The sequence below is a fragment of the Canis aureus genome, chromosome 5 (assembly GCF_053574225.1).
Source record: "Canis aureus isolate CA01 chromosome 5, VMU_Caureus_v.1.0, whole genome shotgun sequence".
Classification (NCBI taxonomy): domain Eukaryota; kingdom Metazoa; phylum Chordata; class Mammalia; order Carnivora; family Canidae; genus Canis; species Canis aureus.
Window position 1 is genome coordinate 75472891 of NC_135615.1, and position 16127 is coordinate 75489017.

The 16127-nt window shown below is 50.7% G+C and overlaps 1 long non-coding RNA gene across 1 annotated transcript in view; it reads left to right on the top strand.

Annotated features, from left to right (window-relative positions):
• The first annotated feature begins 3233 nt into the window (after positions 1–3233).
• Positions 3234–16127, top strand: part of LOC144314671 (uncharacterized) — a 41137-nt gene continuing 28243 nt past the window's right edge. Inside the window, exon 1 of the long non-coding RNA XR_013380515.1 lies at positions 3234–4620. This is a non-coding gene — a long non-coding RNA (uncharacterized LOC144314671). The remainder of the gene's footprint in view (positions 4621–16127) is intronic.

The following is a 16127-nucleotide window of genomic DNA, read 5'->3' on the forward strand; positions in this document are numbered from 1 at the left end:
CCACATTGTATCCTGTAAGCTACGACTATGGTGTTATACTTTACATGGTAAAAGGGACTCTGCAGATTAATTAAGTCCCTAATTTAAGTAGCAAATAATTAACCATTCAATTATTGATTATTAAAATTATTTTACTAAAATGAATTATTTAAATTATTAATTTAAATATCTTTAGATGGAAAGATTATCCTGGATTACTAGGTGCACCTGATGTAACAACAAAGGCGTTCTAAGGGAAAGATGGGGACAGAGTCAGATTACAGAAGGAGATGGGAATCCAGAAGCAGATGTGACTGCTGACTTGAAAATGGAAAAGAGCCCCGAAGCAAGGGAGGTGGGCAGTTCTTAGAAGCCGGAGAAGGCAAAGAACAGGTTCTCTCCTAGAGCCTCCAGAAGGAACACAGCCCTGCCAACACCTTGATTTTTTTTAGTCCAGTGAGACTTCTGACCCTCAGAACTATAACATAATACATCTGTATTGTTTGTACACTACGTTCGCAGTAATTAGCCCCAGTCTCAACAGGAAACAGATACAACACCTCACAGCCATCTAATATTTATGGCAAGATCAATATCTGTTTTGTGATTAGTCCAAGGCAGGTAATCACATCCTTTTCATTAGGACAAAGACAGGTCTTTTTAAACACCCACTTCTTAAAGTCCTCAAATCCTAGAACAGAAACATACCCCGGGAATGCTTTCTTCTTAAAACCCATTCAAGGGGAAGCGTTTTGACAAATCTGCAGATAAAACCAGAGTTAGGATGAGTAGAGTGGAGTGTTTTGAGAAAGGTACCATATTATGTTTATGAGCTACTTTCCTTAAAGATCTTGATCTTTTAGGACGATTTTACTATTTATGTAATAATTTTAATAACAATTTTTTTTTCAAAGGAATAATGGAGTATAAAAGGCTTAGACCATTACCAAGTTTCCATGGCTCACCTGCTGGCTACACATCTTAATTGCTGGCAAAGTCCCTGAGAGGAAATAAGAAGCTTCTCTCTCAATAATGCTGAATCAATAGTGACAGCCATGTCACACACAATAAACAGAGAACAAAGTGAGATGGCCCATCATCCCGAATGAGAGTGCATGGAAGTATCCCTCTCACCAGTGGGAATGCACTGGTAATTCATCACAGGGAAAATCATGAATGAGATATGGAGTTGGCCTCTCCGGTGGGGATGAGTGGCAGGCTGTCCCCATCGGCGTGACTTCTTACTAATGCACCCCAATTTCTGCCTAAGACCTCAGCCAGCAGATCAGAAAGTGAAAGATGCTTTTGCTTCAGCGGTGAGACAACAGGGTAGCAGAAAGTTGTAGCCATATCAGGCTCTCTGAATGGAATTTCAGACCAACCCCTTATTTTCCGGTTGGGGAAACAAGCCCAGAGAGAAGTGACTTGTCCCAGATTAGCCAGCAAGTGGGAGCAGGACAGGAATTAGAACTCCTGTTTCTTGGGCCAGTCTCTGGACTACTCCTTAAAGAAAAAAAAAAGTACAGAAGGGGAGGGGGAAGAAAAAGGTGGACATGGGGGAGAAAGGAGGTGCTTAGGGAGAGAAAGGAAGAGGCAAGGGGAGAAATGCACCACGAAAGTCAAGGTAGCAAGAATTCTCTAGAGAAGTAGATCCCAGATGCCATCTGAAGACTAGCTACAACTGTGTCATCCCGTAAGATAAATGAAAATAAAGTATCTCCTAAAAAAGAATGTGAGGGAGAAAAAGGACGAGGTTGAAAATATACCTCATCAGAAGTTATATTATAATAAAATCAGATAAAATAATAAGTACCACTACCTATCCCGCATGTTCTTTTACACGGAAGGACTGAGTGAGCTTGAAGATGTAAATATGCCTGTGAGCTGTAAACCTTAGAAAAAATCCAAACCTCAGGCTGGTCACTTCTCCTCACTGGGCCTCTGTTTACACGATTGTAAAACGAGAAGGGCCAACTGAAGGGGTAGCAACACTCTCTGAGAGTAGCTGGTGTTGGCAGGAACTGTACTTGTTGGGAGAGAAAGCAAACATGGCGCTTCTGTTCAAACAATGTCCTCAGTCCATTTCCCACATTAAATTCATCTACTCAAGCGAACTGCGGCAGAAGATTGAGCCAGGACATGTGAGCAACAAACCACTTTTGTCCTAGTTGTCCAGATGCTCTCGAGTGGGAAGCAGCCGGGCACCCTCCACCTCTGCCCGAGTCGGCTGGGCCTCGTCGGCTGGGCCCTGCCTGCCACACCAGGCCAGAGGCCCCGGATCACAAGATGGCACCTCCTGCCCAGCAGCTCGGCAGCCGTGGGCCAGCAGGGCCAGGCTAGGCAGGCAAACTCCATTTCTGGCTCATCAGCGACTCATTTTCAGAAGTCATCCCTCGGGGAGCTTGTTAAAAGGCCGTTGGCATCCCCAGGAGTAGGGCTCAATTTGCCTTTATGAATGAACCGCTCCAGAAAAATCAATGAATATGTCATTCAGGTCAAGTAAACAAATGCGTTTTCTCCTTGGGGCCTGGTGCAGGGGCGGCTGAGTCTCCCCCAGGGCAAGGAGGTTCCGAGAAGCTGCTCTGTCTGGGCCGAACCGTGGCTTCAGGTCAGCACCCTGTGCAGGGCCTTGGCTCCCACTGAGCTCCTGTCCACCCTACCCACAGTTCCTTGTCCCCAAGCCACCTCGAGGGACCTGTGCCTAAGGATACAGGGGTAGAAGCAGCTTCTCAGTATTTTATGACTGGGAAAGATCCTACAGAAAAACCTTTCTCAATTTCTCCACCCTCATTTTTCCTCTTCTTCACTCATTGATTCAGGGGACATTTATTAAGCACCTACTATGTGTCAGTCACGTGTATGCTGGAGGCGGGGACTTGATGACACGTAAGATGCGGGCTGGGTCTTCAAAGGTCTGACACTCTGTGCAGCGGTTCCCTCTGCCACAGAATGACCAGACAAGCTTTCTAAACACACACATCCCCCTAACGATCTGTGAAGGAGGACATCTGCTCATGGCCGCCTAACTTCTATCTCACATTTCCCACCAGGTTGTGCTATTCTTTATTTATTTATTTATTTATTTATTATTTTTTTTAAGGTTGTGCTATTCTTATCAAATTTCTCTCTCTCTCTCTCTCTCTCTCTCTATATATATATATATATATATATATTTATTTATTTATTTTTTTTTTTTAAGTAGGCTTCATGCCCAGCGTGGAGCCCAACATGGGACTTGAACTCACAACCCTGAAACCAAGACCTGAGCTGAAATCATGAGTTGGATGCTTAACCAACTGAGCCACCCAGTCACCCCTCAGATTTCTATTTTTCAAAAACTGATCTTTTGCTTCTAAATATCTGAAAGGCAGACTTCATAAAAATTCCATGACCTTTACCTTTTTGCTGACATCACACTCAAAGTGTGCTTATAGATTCATGAAGTTCCCACACACTGAAAGTTCTTCCTGCGTTGGCGTCCGACAGAGGATTTAGAACAAAATATTGAGCTCCTTTTAAGAAAGTGAACCAGCAGTTTCTCCGTGGAGAGAAGGTTTCCATTTACCAGAAGATGACGTCCCCCCGAGGGAAGCGAGCCCTGCTGGTGTCTGAGGCGCTGTCTTTCTCACACAGACTTTGGTGAGGGAGCTCCTTCGGCCATGTTGTCATCAGAATAAGGTTTCTCACTTTAGGCCATAGGCAACGCACTCAGAGAGTCGTGAACATTCGAAAAAAGGAAAATATTTTTCCAGATCCTTGAGGCCTTCTGGGCACACATTTACAACTCCAGAGGTGAATTACTGACAACATGAATCAGTTATAAAACAAGGTCCTTCCGCAATATAAAGTTTTAAAGCTAAAGAAATGTATCTTTTTTTTTTCCTCAAGGCAAATCAAAATTAAATTAAAAAATAATCAATTCTGGACAACCAGACTTTTTGTGACAAACGCCCAAGGATTTATTACCTTAAAATGGTGAGACACAATAAGGGAGTCAGAGAAAAAAATCCTGACGGTTCCAACCGTTCTGAGAGCCGGTCATATTTCTGCTGAGTTTCACAAAACACCCATATATATTAATTGTAAAAACTGCCCTGTTTGGCCAAGCAAGTTGAAGTTGGATTCCCATGGCCACCTGCAACCAAAACAGCCCGGACTCACAGAGACCTGGAAGGATTCTGAAACATTCTCTCAGGATAAGTTGGGCTACTCTTGGCAGCGAGTGACTGAATGGAAACTTAATGAGGTTTCACGCTATGAGGACACTCCTTAGCTCACGTAACAGGAAGTCTGTTATGACTGTTGATGACATAAGGCAAAATGACATCCTCAAGGACCCGGTGCTTTCCATTTCCGCCCTGCCAACCTCAAGGGTGGCTTTCTGTCCCGAGGCGGGCTCTCCTGCACAAGATGGCCGCCACAGCCGCAGTCCTTACGCATTACGCTTCCACATCCGCCGGAGGCAGGAAGGAGGCTTTCTCCGCACCTGTCATTTTGCTTTCCCAGAAGTCACCTCGATCAATGTCCTCTCAGATCCCATTGGCTAGAATTGGGTCACATGACCATGTATAGCTGCAAGAGAGGAGAGAAAAGGGGCCAGAAGGCATTTTCAGCATCTGAGGGAGAAGCCGTCTGCTGGAGGTAAGGAAGGGGTGGCTGCAGGTAGACTAGCCTCTTTCCTCTTAACTACCCCTGCAAAGTAAGGTGAAGATATACAGTGGACAAGTAAGTCTTTGTGAGTAATACATTCATTCAAGGGAAATGTTCCACACAACATGGCTGCCTCAGCATGCCTGGTGGCTGTGTTTTTGGACCTACACAGGAGTTCCTCTGCTTGAGGTAGGATCCTGTTTTGAGCTGTTAACTGAGAGGTTTTGGTTTCTGGTGTTTCCTTCTACCCCTTGACCCTTCCCCGCAGTTGGCTGGACTTTTCTGCTCATTGCCTCAGGGAAGGGGTGACACAGCAGAAATGCAGAGAGAAAAAGGTTGGACTCTTGGCTTTGAATTTCAAAAACCTAGACTAGAAATGACTCCTGAGGCTGGGAAAAAAATTAGAGGTTGGTGGCGAGTGAGGCAAAGGGCAGGCCCGGGAGAGACCATGTGGGTGTGAGAGGATTGGGGTCCAGCCTCCACCCCAGAGGGAAGTGTCTGCTGCAGACCCCGCAGGGAGCGGAGTGGAGCCAGGCGGAGGGAAGCTCACACCTGCAGATGGCCCAGTGTCCATGAGCCCACTGTGGCTGGAGTGCTGTCCCATGAAGACAGCAGCAGGGTGTCCCTCTGTGCCCCTTTTGGACAGTTAAAACCCCAAACATGGGGCTTGGTGGGGACAAAGTGGGGTAAAAGGCAGGCCCCAGGCCCTGTCCTTGTCCCCAGACTGGGCTGGCTCTGTCAGAACCAGGATGTGATCAGCCCCCGAGCTGGGAATGCGGGTGCTCCTCCTGCTACGATGATGGAGAGGAGGGCGTGCTGGTGGCCATAGCAAGTAAGGCCCCCCCTAAGTGGTCACAGTGGGGTGGTTCAGCTTAGCTTCGACCCGGAGAAGGGTGAGTCTGCCCCCCACCCTTTCCAGTGTCCTCCCCTGTCCTGCCCTAGAGTGGGACCCTGTGACAGGATCCCTGGTGCTAGCTGTCAGCCCCTCTGGGAGCCCCCACATACCCCCGTTTGAAGAACACTGTTCTGATGGACTAAGCCTCACCTGTCTCTAGGCTTGGTTTTATTTTGAGGGGCTCAAGCTCTTCTTCCTCTCTTATAGTGCTGGAGCCCATTTAGGTTTGGTGATAGGGAAACTGAGGCCCACTGGGCCCACTAGCTGAGTTCTTGCGGTGTGTCAGCTCTGTGCTAACATCCTTTATGTATGTCGCTTGGACATACATGACTTTGCTGGACTCTTACAACACTCCTATGAGCCAGTGCTGTCCCAGTTCCATTTTATGGACGCGGGAGTGGAGCCTCAGGGACGTGCAGCAACCTTGCCCAGGCCACCAGGCTGCTGGCAGAGCTGGGATTTCTGGCCCAGGCCCTCCGACTCCTGGATAGTCTGCGGTCTCCGGGTAAAATGACTTGTCCAAGGCCACACTGTGACCCAGGAGTGGGAGGGGAGGGGAGGAGGAGCGGAGGCCGGGCTCCTCTCACTCTTGGTCTGTGCTCTGGAGCCGTCCTGTGGCTTCTGCTGTCACTTGCAAGGAGCCGGTGGGGACTGAGCAGGGAGCAGAGAGGAGGAAGCCTGGCTCCGGGGTGTGCAAAGCGCACTGGGGCCCTGGCCTGCGGACGCCAGTCTAGGTGGCAGGAGGCAGCACGCGCCCTCCCCGGCCGCCCTGCTCAGCTGACCCGGGGGAAGGGCTCCCACCGCAAACACCCCACTGTTTACTTGCCCCCGTGAGGGTGAGAGGCGTCGGGGGGCCTGGCGGGGGACACGGCCATACCAGCCCTCACCTGGAATACATTACAGCAGCTGTGACTAATTAAACTTTGATTTCCTCAAATTTCGATCTTCTTGGAAATTCCTTCAGAGCCCGATGGTATTCAAGGCTGTGGCAGAAAGTAAATACCAGCAGAGCCACAGGGGCCTCCGGGCAGCCCGTTCTCCATGTCTCCCTCCCTCTCACTGTCTCTGGCTCTGTCTCTGTCTCTCTGCATTTCTGCGTTTCTTCCCGAGGCCTCACAGGAGAACCCCCCTAGATGGTCTCCAGACCACAGTCCCGGAAGCTGAACTGGGGTTTCCACCGAGGTGAAAAAAAATGTTCCTTCTGTTCTTCTGAGGGGTGGCAAGGATGGGGTGGTGGGGGCGTCGCACTCTCCATCCCACCGGGGGGCCTGCAGGCATCAGAACGGCCTTCTGGGTGGCCTGCGTCCTTGGGTTTCCACCTGTGGCTTGTCCTGAGGTCATCTGAGTTGGCTCAGTGTCCTCGGGGGCCAGCTAGGCAGGGACACCCAGAGAAGGGTGCAGCCAGGGCCAGCAGGGGGCACGTAGCTCCCAAGAGGTGCAGCTGAGCGACTGGATGTGGCTGCTTCTGGGTGTGGGCGCTTGGGCTTCGTGGGGTGTCCGTGCTGCCCGCCGTCTGTCCACGAGAGTCGGGCTCTATTCACTGAGCATCTATTATGTGCCAGGCCCTGTGCTGAGTCACTCATGTCCTTTCTCCCCAGTCTTCACAGCGGTCCTGTGAAGAGTGTAAGGTGGTGTAAGTGCCCTGTTTCACAAGGAGGGCAGAGGTCAGGAGGCCACCTGGGGTCAAAGAGGTTAAGAGACTGGCTTGAAGCCACACGATAAGAGCAGAGATTCCGACCCTGGCCTGTCTGAGGCCAGCACCCACATTTTCACGGGCCTGTCACGAGGCCTTTCCATCTTGAAAATGCTTTGTGTCTTCTTCCAACATACAGCTTGGGGTGGAATGGAAGGGAATGGCATACTGTTTCTTTGGACATCTTGATTTTAGTCTATTCTTCTTTCTTTTTTAAAAGATTAAAGAGATTTTAAGGTTTTCTTTCTTAATTTAACGGCATCAACAAATACTTGTTTCGTATAGAAAAATTGGAACATACGAGTAAGTGAAAGATGAAAATAAACATCCATAATCCCACCAACCAGAAACCACATGTGCTCTCATCCTGGCGTGTGCTCTTTCGGGTCTTGTGCATGTGTGTGTGTCTTTCTGTTCATTTGAAAACTATTCACAGAGCGTGTGCAGTGGACGTGCCAATGCTGTGAAAGAGGCAGTCGATGCGCGGTGCCACCCGTCACCCTGGGACGACACTGCCCCGGTTGGTCCCCAGCCCTCCCACTTACTACCTGTGACCTTGGCAAGTTGCTTAACCTCGCGTGCCTTAGTTTGTTCATCTGCAAAATGGATGTACCAGAGGTATCTGCCTCATACAGTTGTCGAGAGGATTCAGTGGGATAATGTGCAGAAAACACTTAGCACCATGTCTGGAATGTCGTAAGCACTCAGCACATGTCAGCTGTTACCCTGGGTGCCAGGCTTGGGCACAAAAATAGATCTCTGACTGCATGAACCCCTGGTCTAGCAGGGGGTGAGAACACGTTCATCGGATGATCACACCAGCAAATGTGAAGTTGCTACAGTGGTGAGAGGGACCCAAGGCTACCAGAGCCTGCATCCAGAAGACTGATCTAGGCAGGGCAATCCTGAAGGCCGCATGCAGAGGTGACACTTGGTCCGAGATCTGTAGGATGTGGAGGATTGGGTTAGGCCTGGTCGGCAGGGCAGAGCATTGCCCGCGGAGGGAAGAGCCAAGGCCCGTGGATGGAGCAACATGGCCAGCGCGGGTCTGGAGGAAGGCCAGCACGTCTGGGGTGGAGCATGAGGTGAGCATCCTAAGAAGCCAGAGTGGAGAGGTTGGCAGGGCCTGGACCCTGAGGCCTCAGAGACTGGCACTTGAGGAGTTTCGCATTTATTCTGAGAGCAGTGGGGAGCCATTGAGAGATTTAAAGCGGGGGGGGGGGGGGGGGGGGGGGGGGGGGGGGGGGGGGGCCTGTAACAAGATCCCATTGATTTTTAAAAGATCCCTTTGGCTGCCTGATGGAGAAGAGATTGGCAGGAAAGATCAGAGGAGAGGCCGGCCCAGGATCATCCTTGGTTGCCTGAGCTCCGCACTTGCCCTCCTTGGTCTGTGCCTCTCTGGATGGGGTAAGAGTCTGTGTGTAGCCCAAGGGCACTTGTCTCCCAGGGCCTCTCCCCCAGTTCTCCCTACCAAGAGCCTGATCCCAAGGCCATGGGGGCCTCTTCCTCAGGCCGGTCTCCTTAACGGAAGACCCCACTGCTTGTATATGCACCTCCGGGCCTTAGGTTGGCTGCAGCATCTGCACCCTGCCCTTACAGTGGGATGTAGCCGGGCTGCACCAGGAAGAGGAGGACAGGGACCCATGGCTTCCATTTGTATTCTTGGCAGGGCCAGGCCTGTATGGGCAACCCACCATGACCACCATTCAGGAGAGGAGTGGATGGACTCAGGAGGTGTTCAGGACATGAAAGGTCTGGGGGTTGGTGCCAGACAGGGAGATGGGGCCGAGGGGTGGGCTTTTGCCTGCACACCTAGGGTCACTGAGGGACCTCGTGGAGAGGACCTGACTTGGGTGGAGGGGAGATTCTGAGTTGGATTCGCACATGTTGAGGTGAGGATCTCTTGGGACATTTAAAAGATGTCAGATAGGCAGTTCTGTCTCTCTCCACACACACATGAAACTAAAATTCATTCCACTTAGGACTGGTTTTCTTAGAATAATGTGTTGGAAAGCTCTAAACCCAAGTTGCTTTGTCTCCATCTGAAGCCTTGTGTTGTTATTCTACCCTTAGTCATTGATACCTTAGTATGAATCAGGGGCTCAGTGCCCTTCCCATTTGATTCCTGTCTGGGGTAATTTAGGAACTTGGTGCCCTGCATGCCCTGTGTCACTGGGGAGGCTGTCATGAGTGGCCGAGGACCAGCCTGGTTCATCTTGCCATCCCCTCCTCCATGGGCAGAAAGCCTGGCTGTGGCTCTGGCTCCCAGGCCTGATGGTCAAACCCCACCTAAGCTCCCTAGATCCCTTCCAGGCCTCTGGCCCTCGGCCCCATTCCAGCTTCTCAGCCGAAGGGTGCATGGGCTCCACATCTATCAGCGGCTCACAACTAGCTCATTCGGTTGACCAGAAAGTACCTTTCCCCAAACTGTTCTGGCTGTGAAGGGATCTGCCTACCATAGCCAAAGCCACATGTAGCTCTGAGCTGCAGCTGTGACTTCTTTCGCTACCCCCAGGCTAGGAGGAAGACAGCAGCACCCTGACACTTCACTGTGCCTGGCCCGACTCCTATATCTGGGCCCTCAAATGAGGCCATCAGGCAGGGCTGGCCCCAGCTGGCACCATGGCCCAGTGGTTGAGCTGCCAGCTTCCTCTCCCCACTCCCTGATCAAACAACCACATGTGGGCAACGGCTGAGCTTCTCCAGCTTTCCAGGGGCAGGGAGCTGGTGGGGGAGAGGCAACCCAGCTGGCCACAATTATTCTGGATGCTGAGTGTGGCCTGCTGTCCTTTGGGAGTGGGGCTGCTGGCTCACCTTGGCTTCACCCCTCTCCTCTCAGAGGAGCTTGGGCCTGAACTAGTGGAGAGAGCCAGAGGGAAGGGAGGAAGGAGGGGCCCACCTTTCCCTCCTCACTAACTCCAAGGGACAGAAGCTGCATCCTGGATGGGCCCTGAGGTCTTACTGGTCAGAGGACCTTGGACTTTTCAGGCAGGGAGGGATCTCCCAGAATCAGGAAACACTAGGTCCAGAGGAGTTGTGACTGGCCCAAGGTCACCCAGCAGCTGAGATGGTCTCAAGCTCAGATCATCTAAACCCTGATTCCCCATCCAGGACTCTCCCTATCTCATTTTAAAGTCCCTAATATTTGTCAACAGGTATATACTGCATGCCCCCGGGTGCTCATTCTACCACTGGGTGCTATTCCTCGGAGAAGGCCCTTGTTCCCAAGGGGTATACAACTGGGGAGACAGACAACAAACAATGAACAGGGACCCTGGGATCCCGACCCGAGCCAAAGTCAGATGCTCAACCACTGAGCCACCCAGGTGCCCCTGGTAGGTGATTTGATTTTGAGGGTGGAACCGTCATGAGTGGGACAAGTGGCATTAAAAAAGGGACCCCAGAGAGCTCTCTCGCCCCTCCTGCCATGTGAGGACACAGTGAGGAGCGGGTGGTCTGCAACCTGGAAGAGGCCCTTCGCCAAGAACCTGACCACGCTGGCACCGTGATCTCAAACGTCCAGCCTCCAGAGCTGTGAGAAATAGATCTTTGTTGTTTATAAGCCACTTAGTCTATGGCAACTTGTTACAGCAGCCCAGACTCATGCAGATGACTACATTCAGGTGGTAGAGGAAGTATTCTTAGCAGAAGTGACATTTGAGAACAATAGGATGGAATCAGTCATGGGAAAATTTGGGGCCAAAGGGTTCCACAAACGGTCACAGCTGGTGCCAAGACCCTGAGGTTGGGATGAAGTCACTGTGGCTGGAGCAGAGTGAATGGGAGGCAGGGGTGGGGATGAGTTCAGAGAGATAGATGGAGGCCAGACCAGGTGCGTTTTGGTAAGGAGGTGGCAGGATGATCTCACTAGGCCTCCCCAGCTTCTCGGGTCCACACCACCCCGCAAATGGATAAGGCTTTTGGAGGGACTCCATACTTCTACAGCCCAAGGCAGCTTCTTTCCTGTCTTGTTCTTTGGAGGAGAGGAAGGCAGCCTGGGTCTGTGAGCGTGGGGATTGGAGTTGTGGTCTGGCTGGTTACGTGACATTGAGGCAGTCCCCCCTCCTCTCTTGCCCTCAGTCTTATCAGAAGTGAGAGAATTGGGCTCTCGTGTTGGGAGGTGCCACATAGAGGAGAAGGGGGAGGAGGGACGGAGACCAAACAAAGCTCAAAGTGATTAAACAGTGATTAAACAGGGGCTGGGCTTGCCTCAGTTGCATCCAAAACTGTGCAGGAAATTTTTGTGTTGGGAAAGTTTGGGCCTGTTTGTGATAGCACCGTTGTCCTCAGTGTCCACAGTTCTTAGGGCTGGGCATGGAAGGCCTTGCAGTACAGGCTGGCAGACAGCAGAGGGCACCAACTGAATGGCCAGGGATCCTGGGAAGGGGGAAGTAGTTGGTCTGGGGTTGGTACATAATGGTTGGTGGCTACCAAAGATGTCACTTTCACAATCATCAGTGACGGCTGGTAGGTATCCACGTGGATTCATTTCACAAAGACCCACCATATGCCGCTCTATGCTGAGCACTGTTCTAGGTTTCAGGGAAATAGAGTATGATGTAGTCAGGAACAGGAATTGGCTTTGATCTTCAACTTTACTTTGATGGGAGTGTGACAGCTGGCACATAGCGTTAAGAAAAATTCTGGGGCTATATCTTGATTATGGGGTATAGAATGCTGTGATTGATTAGCAATGTCTGTAAAAGTGAGGTTAGAGAGGGGGCAGGATGAGGGTCAGGTATGTGCTCTCTTCTCTAGTGCAACCTCATTATTGGATGATTGAGTAAATCAAGACTCAGAGAGGCCAGGTTAGTTTGTACGAGGTCGTGCAGCTGAATGTCCGTTGTGTAATTGGGTAGCCATGTTTCTGCGTCTGAAGAAATTGCATTGCCAGGCCGGCAGGGATGCTCTGGACATTGGTGCCACCACCAGGGATCATTGTGGTAACCAGAATGCTCGATGGTGGGGAAGGACACCTGATGTATTGCCCGCTGGTAGTTCTGATATTGGCTGCTTAGAGGGCCAATCTGATGGCTGGTAGGGCAGGATGGGCCATCCCAGAACCCACAATAGGGACCAAGAAGCAGCCAAGCAGAGCTCAGGCGTGACCCAGGCCACTGGACTGGGACCCCACATTCATCCAATAGCACCCTGTGCCTCCTGAGTTTCCATTGACTTCAGATGGGTGAAGGGCCCTGTGCTGGGCCCTGAATGGGGGGGTATGGAGGTACCTGAGTCAGAATTTTTGTGTATTGGTGGGAACACAAACACAAGGTAGAAGGACTGAGGGCTAAGCAGAGGCACCAGTAGCAGTGAGACCTGGGAGAGGCAGTCTGTTCTCATCAGGGGAGGCCTCGGTGGGGGGCGGCTCATGAAGGAGGCGCTTATATGTTAAATGTTAAAGTAAGTTATATTTTTTAAGAAGCCATGTTTATTGCAGACACTTTGAAAGATAAAATATGCAAAATAAAATTACAAGAAGCCTGTAGGCAACCTCATTATACAAAAATAATTACTGTCAACACTTTAACTGCATATTTACACATGGAGTATATATGTTCAAATTTTCTTTATCACCAGCAGTGGTTCTCCAAGCGTGATCCTTGACTGGCAGCATCATTTGGGAACTTGTTAGAAATGCAGATTCCTGCCCCCTCATCAGAGTCTCTGGTGAGGCCATTTGAATAGGCCTTCCAGGTGATGTTGACTCAAGTCTGAGAACCACTGACTTCGTGGATTATGTATGACGTTCCATTGTCAAATATTCTTTCACAATTTGTTGTTTAATGCTGGAGTGCTCCCTTTGTATTGACTTGATTAATTCTCTAAAGCCATGCCGTGGTGACATCCTGTGTGTGCCTGTGGCCATGTGCACACCAGGGCTGGTGGAGGTGGTGCCCTTTGAGTTGGGCAGTGACCGGAGGGGGTCCATGCTGGCAAGACTGGGTGCTGTCTCTGGTCTGCGACAGTGCACAGCCGGGAGCGGCTTGGGCTCTCCCTCCCCCGTCACACCCTCCGTGGAGTGGCCATGGCAAGGCAGGAAGCAAAGTGGTGAACCTGTCAACATCAATTGGATGAGACTTTGGCAAAAGGAGTCCAGATTTCCTGGGGCCAGTGGTCTGTGCCACAGAACAGAAAGAAGCCACACTGTCAGGCGCAGCCCAAGGAGAAAGAAGTAGCTAATAAAACAGTTTTGGTGCACAATCCTGCCGGCCTCAGCATTGGTTTGCTTTTGTTTTTTTGTCTTTGTTTTCCCTCTGCGTGTGGAGAAAAGTTGGAGCTCCTGTCTGTCTTAGAACGTCCAACTTTGCATGCTCGAACAGCCACTGTTAACCCGGCCTCTGTCCTCTTTCCTGGGTCTCCGTAGGTCCTCCCTGGACCCCCACCTTTAACAGCTTTCCCCCAGAATGCCCCGGCCCCAGCTTCTCAAGGCTTCACCATCCACTTTTTCTCTTTGGCTCAGCTCTTGGGTTAGGCAGATACAGATAGAAGAGGCTGGAAATGAAGGGGCGGCTCCCACCAACCCAGCTGAATCGAGATGATGAGTGAATGGACGAGGAGTGATCTGGGAGCTGATGCCAACACCACAATGCCCAACAAGCTAGCAGTGGATGAGGGGGTTGCCCATGACCCTGACAGCCAGGGGGAAGCTAGTCTCACCTTGAGCCCCAGAAATCCGCAGGGGGGCCGGGCTTTGGGTGGGAGCTGCTGAGAAGATCAAGGCTGAGACAGCCCCTGCCTGTGATTGAGAAGCATTGGCTGAGCCCCTGATCCTGCCATTCTACTGCTTGGTAAATTTGCTGTGGCTCCCTAGCGAATGCAAGTCCCAAAGTCCTAGCCTGGGGTCAGGGACCCCCATTCCTGTGGCCCAAGATCTCTCTAGCTGTATCCTCCTAGGATAGTGCCCAATAAATATTGGAAGAACAAATGAGCAAATGAATGAATGAATGAATGATGAATACTCACGCTCTAGCCAGGCAGCTCACTCCTTACACTGTACGTGAAATGCACAGTATGTTTTTCTGTCCTCTTCCTCTCCGCTTACCCAAACTCTGCCAATGCCTCAGTGCCTGGTCTACATGGATGCTCCATAAAGGCTTGACCAGGAAAGTGTGAATGTGGGATGAATAAAAAGACAGAATTATGTTCAGATGCCTCATGGAGTCATCTCCACCTGCTTGTGGTCTGCGCATGTGACTGCCTCTCGGGGCCCGTGCGGCCTCATTTCCACCTGTATCTGAAGCTCTGTGTGGGTGCTGTGGGGTGGGGCGGTTTCTTTGTATCCCCAGCAGAGCAGGGCCATGCCTGGCTCAGACCAGAGTCAGGCAGGGAGCAGGGGGGTGACCCGCAGCTGCAGCCCACCCCTGACGGGCCAACTTGGTCCATAAGTGACGGGGCCCTCCCCATGTAAACTGGGGAAAGAATGAATGTGTTTTTTTGGGTTGTGATTATTTATCACCGAATTTTACTCACTCTCATTCCAGATAGGATGATCAGAAAAGACACAAAAACACTAGAAGCATTAATTCAAGGCCAAAAGAACGGAGGCAATGAATGGAACTGAGGAAATGATTGTACCAGAAAAGCTGGCTGATACAGCCAAGTTTGCCCTGAGCTTCTGGGCCATCTCACTGAGACCCAGAGAGAGAGAGGAAGGGACTTGCCCCAAGTCACAATGACAAATGCCATGTGCCATGCACCAACTCATTGGATCCTGATGAGAGCCCTGCCCCACAACTGCCACCATGTGTCCACGCCACAGATGGGAAGAAGAGGGGAAGTAATTTTCTAAGGCCACACACCTCTGTTTCAAAGCTGGGTTCTTAACCACCACCCTATCCTGCAGTTCTCTAAATGAGAAGGAAGAAAGAAAGGGGAAATGCTAAGGACCCATCCATCTCCGGGTATTTCTGGAGTCTCTAATGGATCCAGCACACTAGCAGGGATGGTGACAGGCTCTCTCCTGTCTCCAGGTGTGGCTCCCTAACAGTGGCTCAGAATGTCTCTTCTCCAAGTAACTTCCATGTAGCAACCTTAACTCAAAAGGGTGGCGATGGTGGCATTTCAGGTGGTAAGTCCAGCTGCCCTATGGAGGAGGTTTCCTCCTCAGCTGAGGCTGAAGCCAGCTCCTCCTGCCTCTGGGGGCTGTGGGCTTCCTGGCAGAGGCTGCCGAGTCCCAGCCTCAGAAGAGGGTTGGTGTTCAGAGAACTCTGTCCAGGAAAAAGCAAACCCTTTTCTTGAAGGGCTGCAGCAATAAGGAGCCCTTCTATCTGTCAAGAAGATAGAAGAAACCGCTTTGAGACAGAAGAACATTCTTAGGAAGCTCTGATGTCTGATCTTAGTGGATCCTTTAGCCTCTTGTGAAAGAAGGCAGTGGTGGCCTCTGCTCCTGGCCTGGCCATACCACCTTAGTGGCTTCCCTGGTGGCAGCCACTGATTGTCACCCCCTAGGTTGATCTGACCAGTCTCCTGGTCCACCAAGAGGCTCATAGGATCATTGAATTTGGGGCTTGGATGGGACCTTGGCTGTCCCCTGTGGGGCATGTACCAGGGGATACAGGTTACCCTTTGGGGCAGGAGACCCGGATTCTAACCCCAGCTCCTCTCTCTGTGGAACCCTGGATATGTATCTTCAAACTTGGGGAAATCTCAGTCATTGTATCTTAACATTTATTTTCCGCCCCGCAGTCACCAATTTTTCCTCCTTGGACTTCAATTACACATACCTTAGACAATCTTATGTCGTCTCAAAGGTCCTTGGGGCTCCGTTCACTTTTCTCCAATCTTTTTTCAGTTTCCCTGTTCTTCATATTGAGTAATTTCTACTGTTCTGACTTTGAGGTCAGATCCTTTCTTCCTCCATTCCAATCTGCTTGTGAGCCCATCTAGTGAATTTTTCATTTCAGTTAT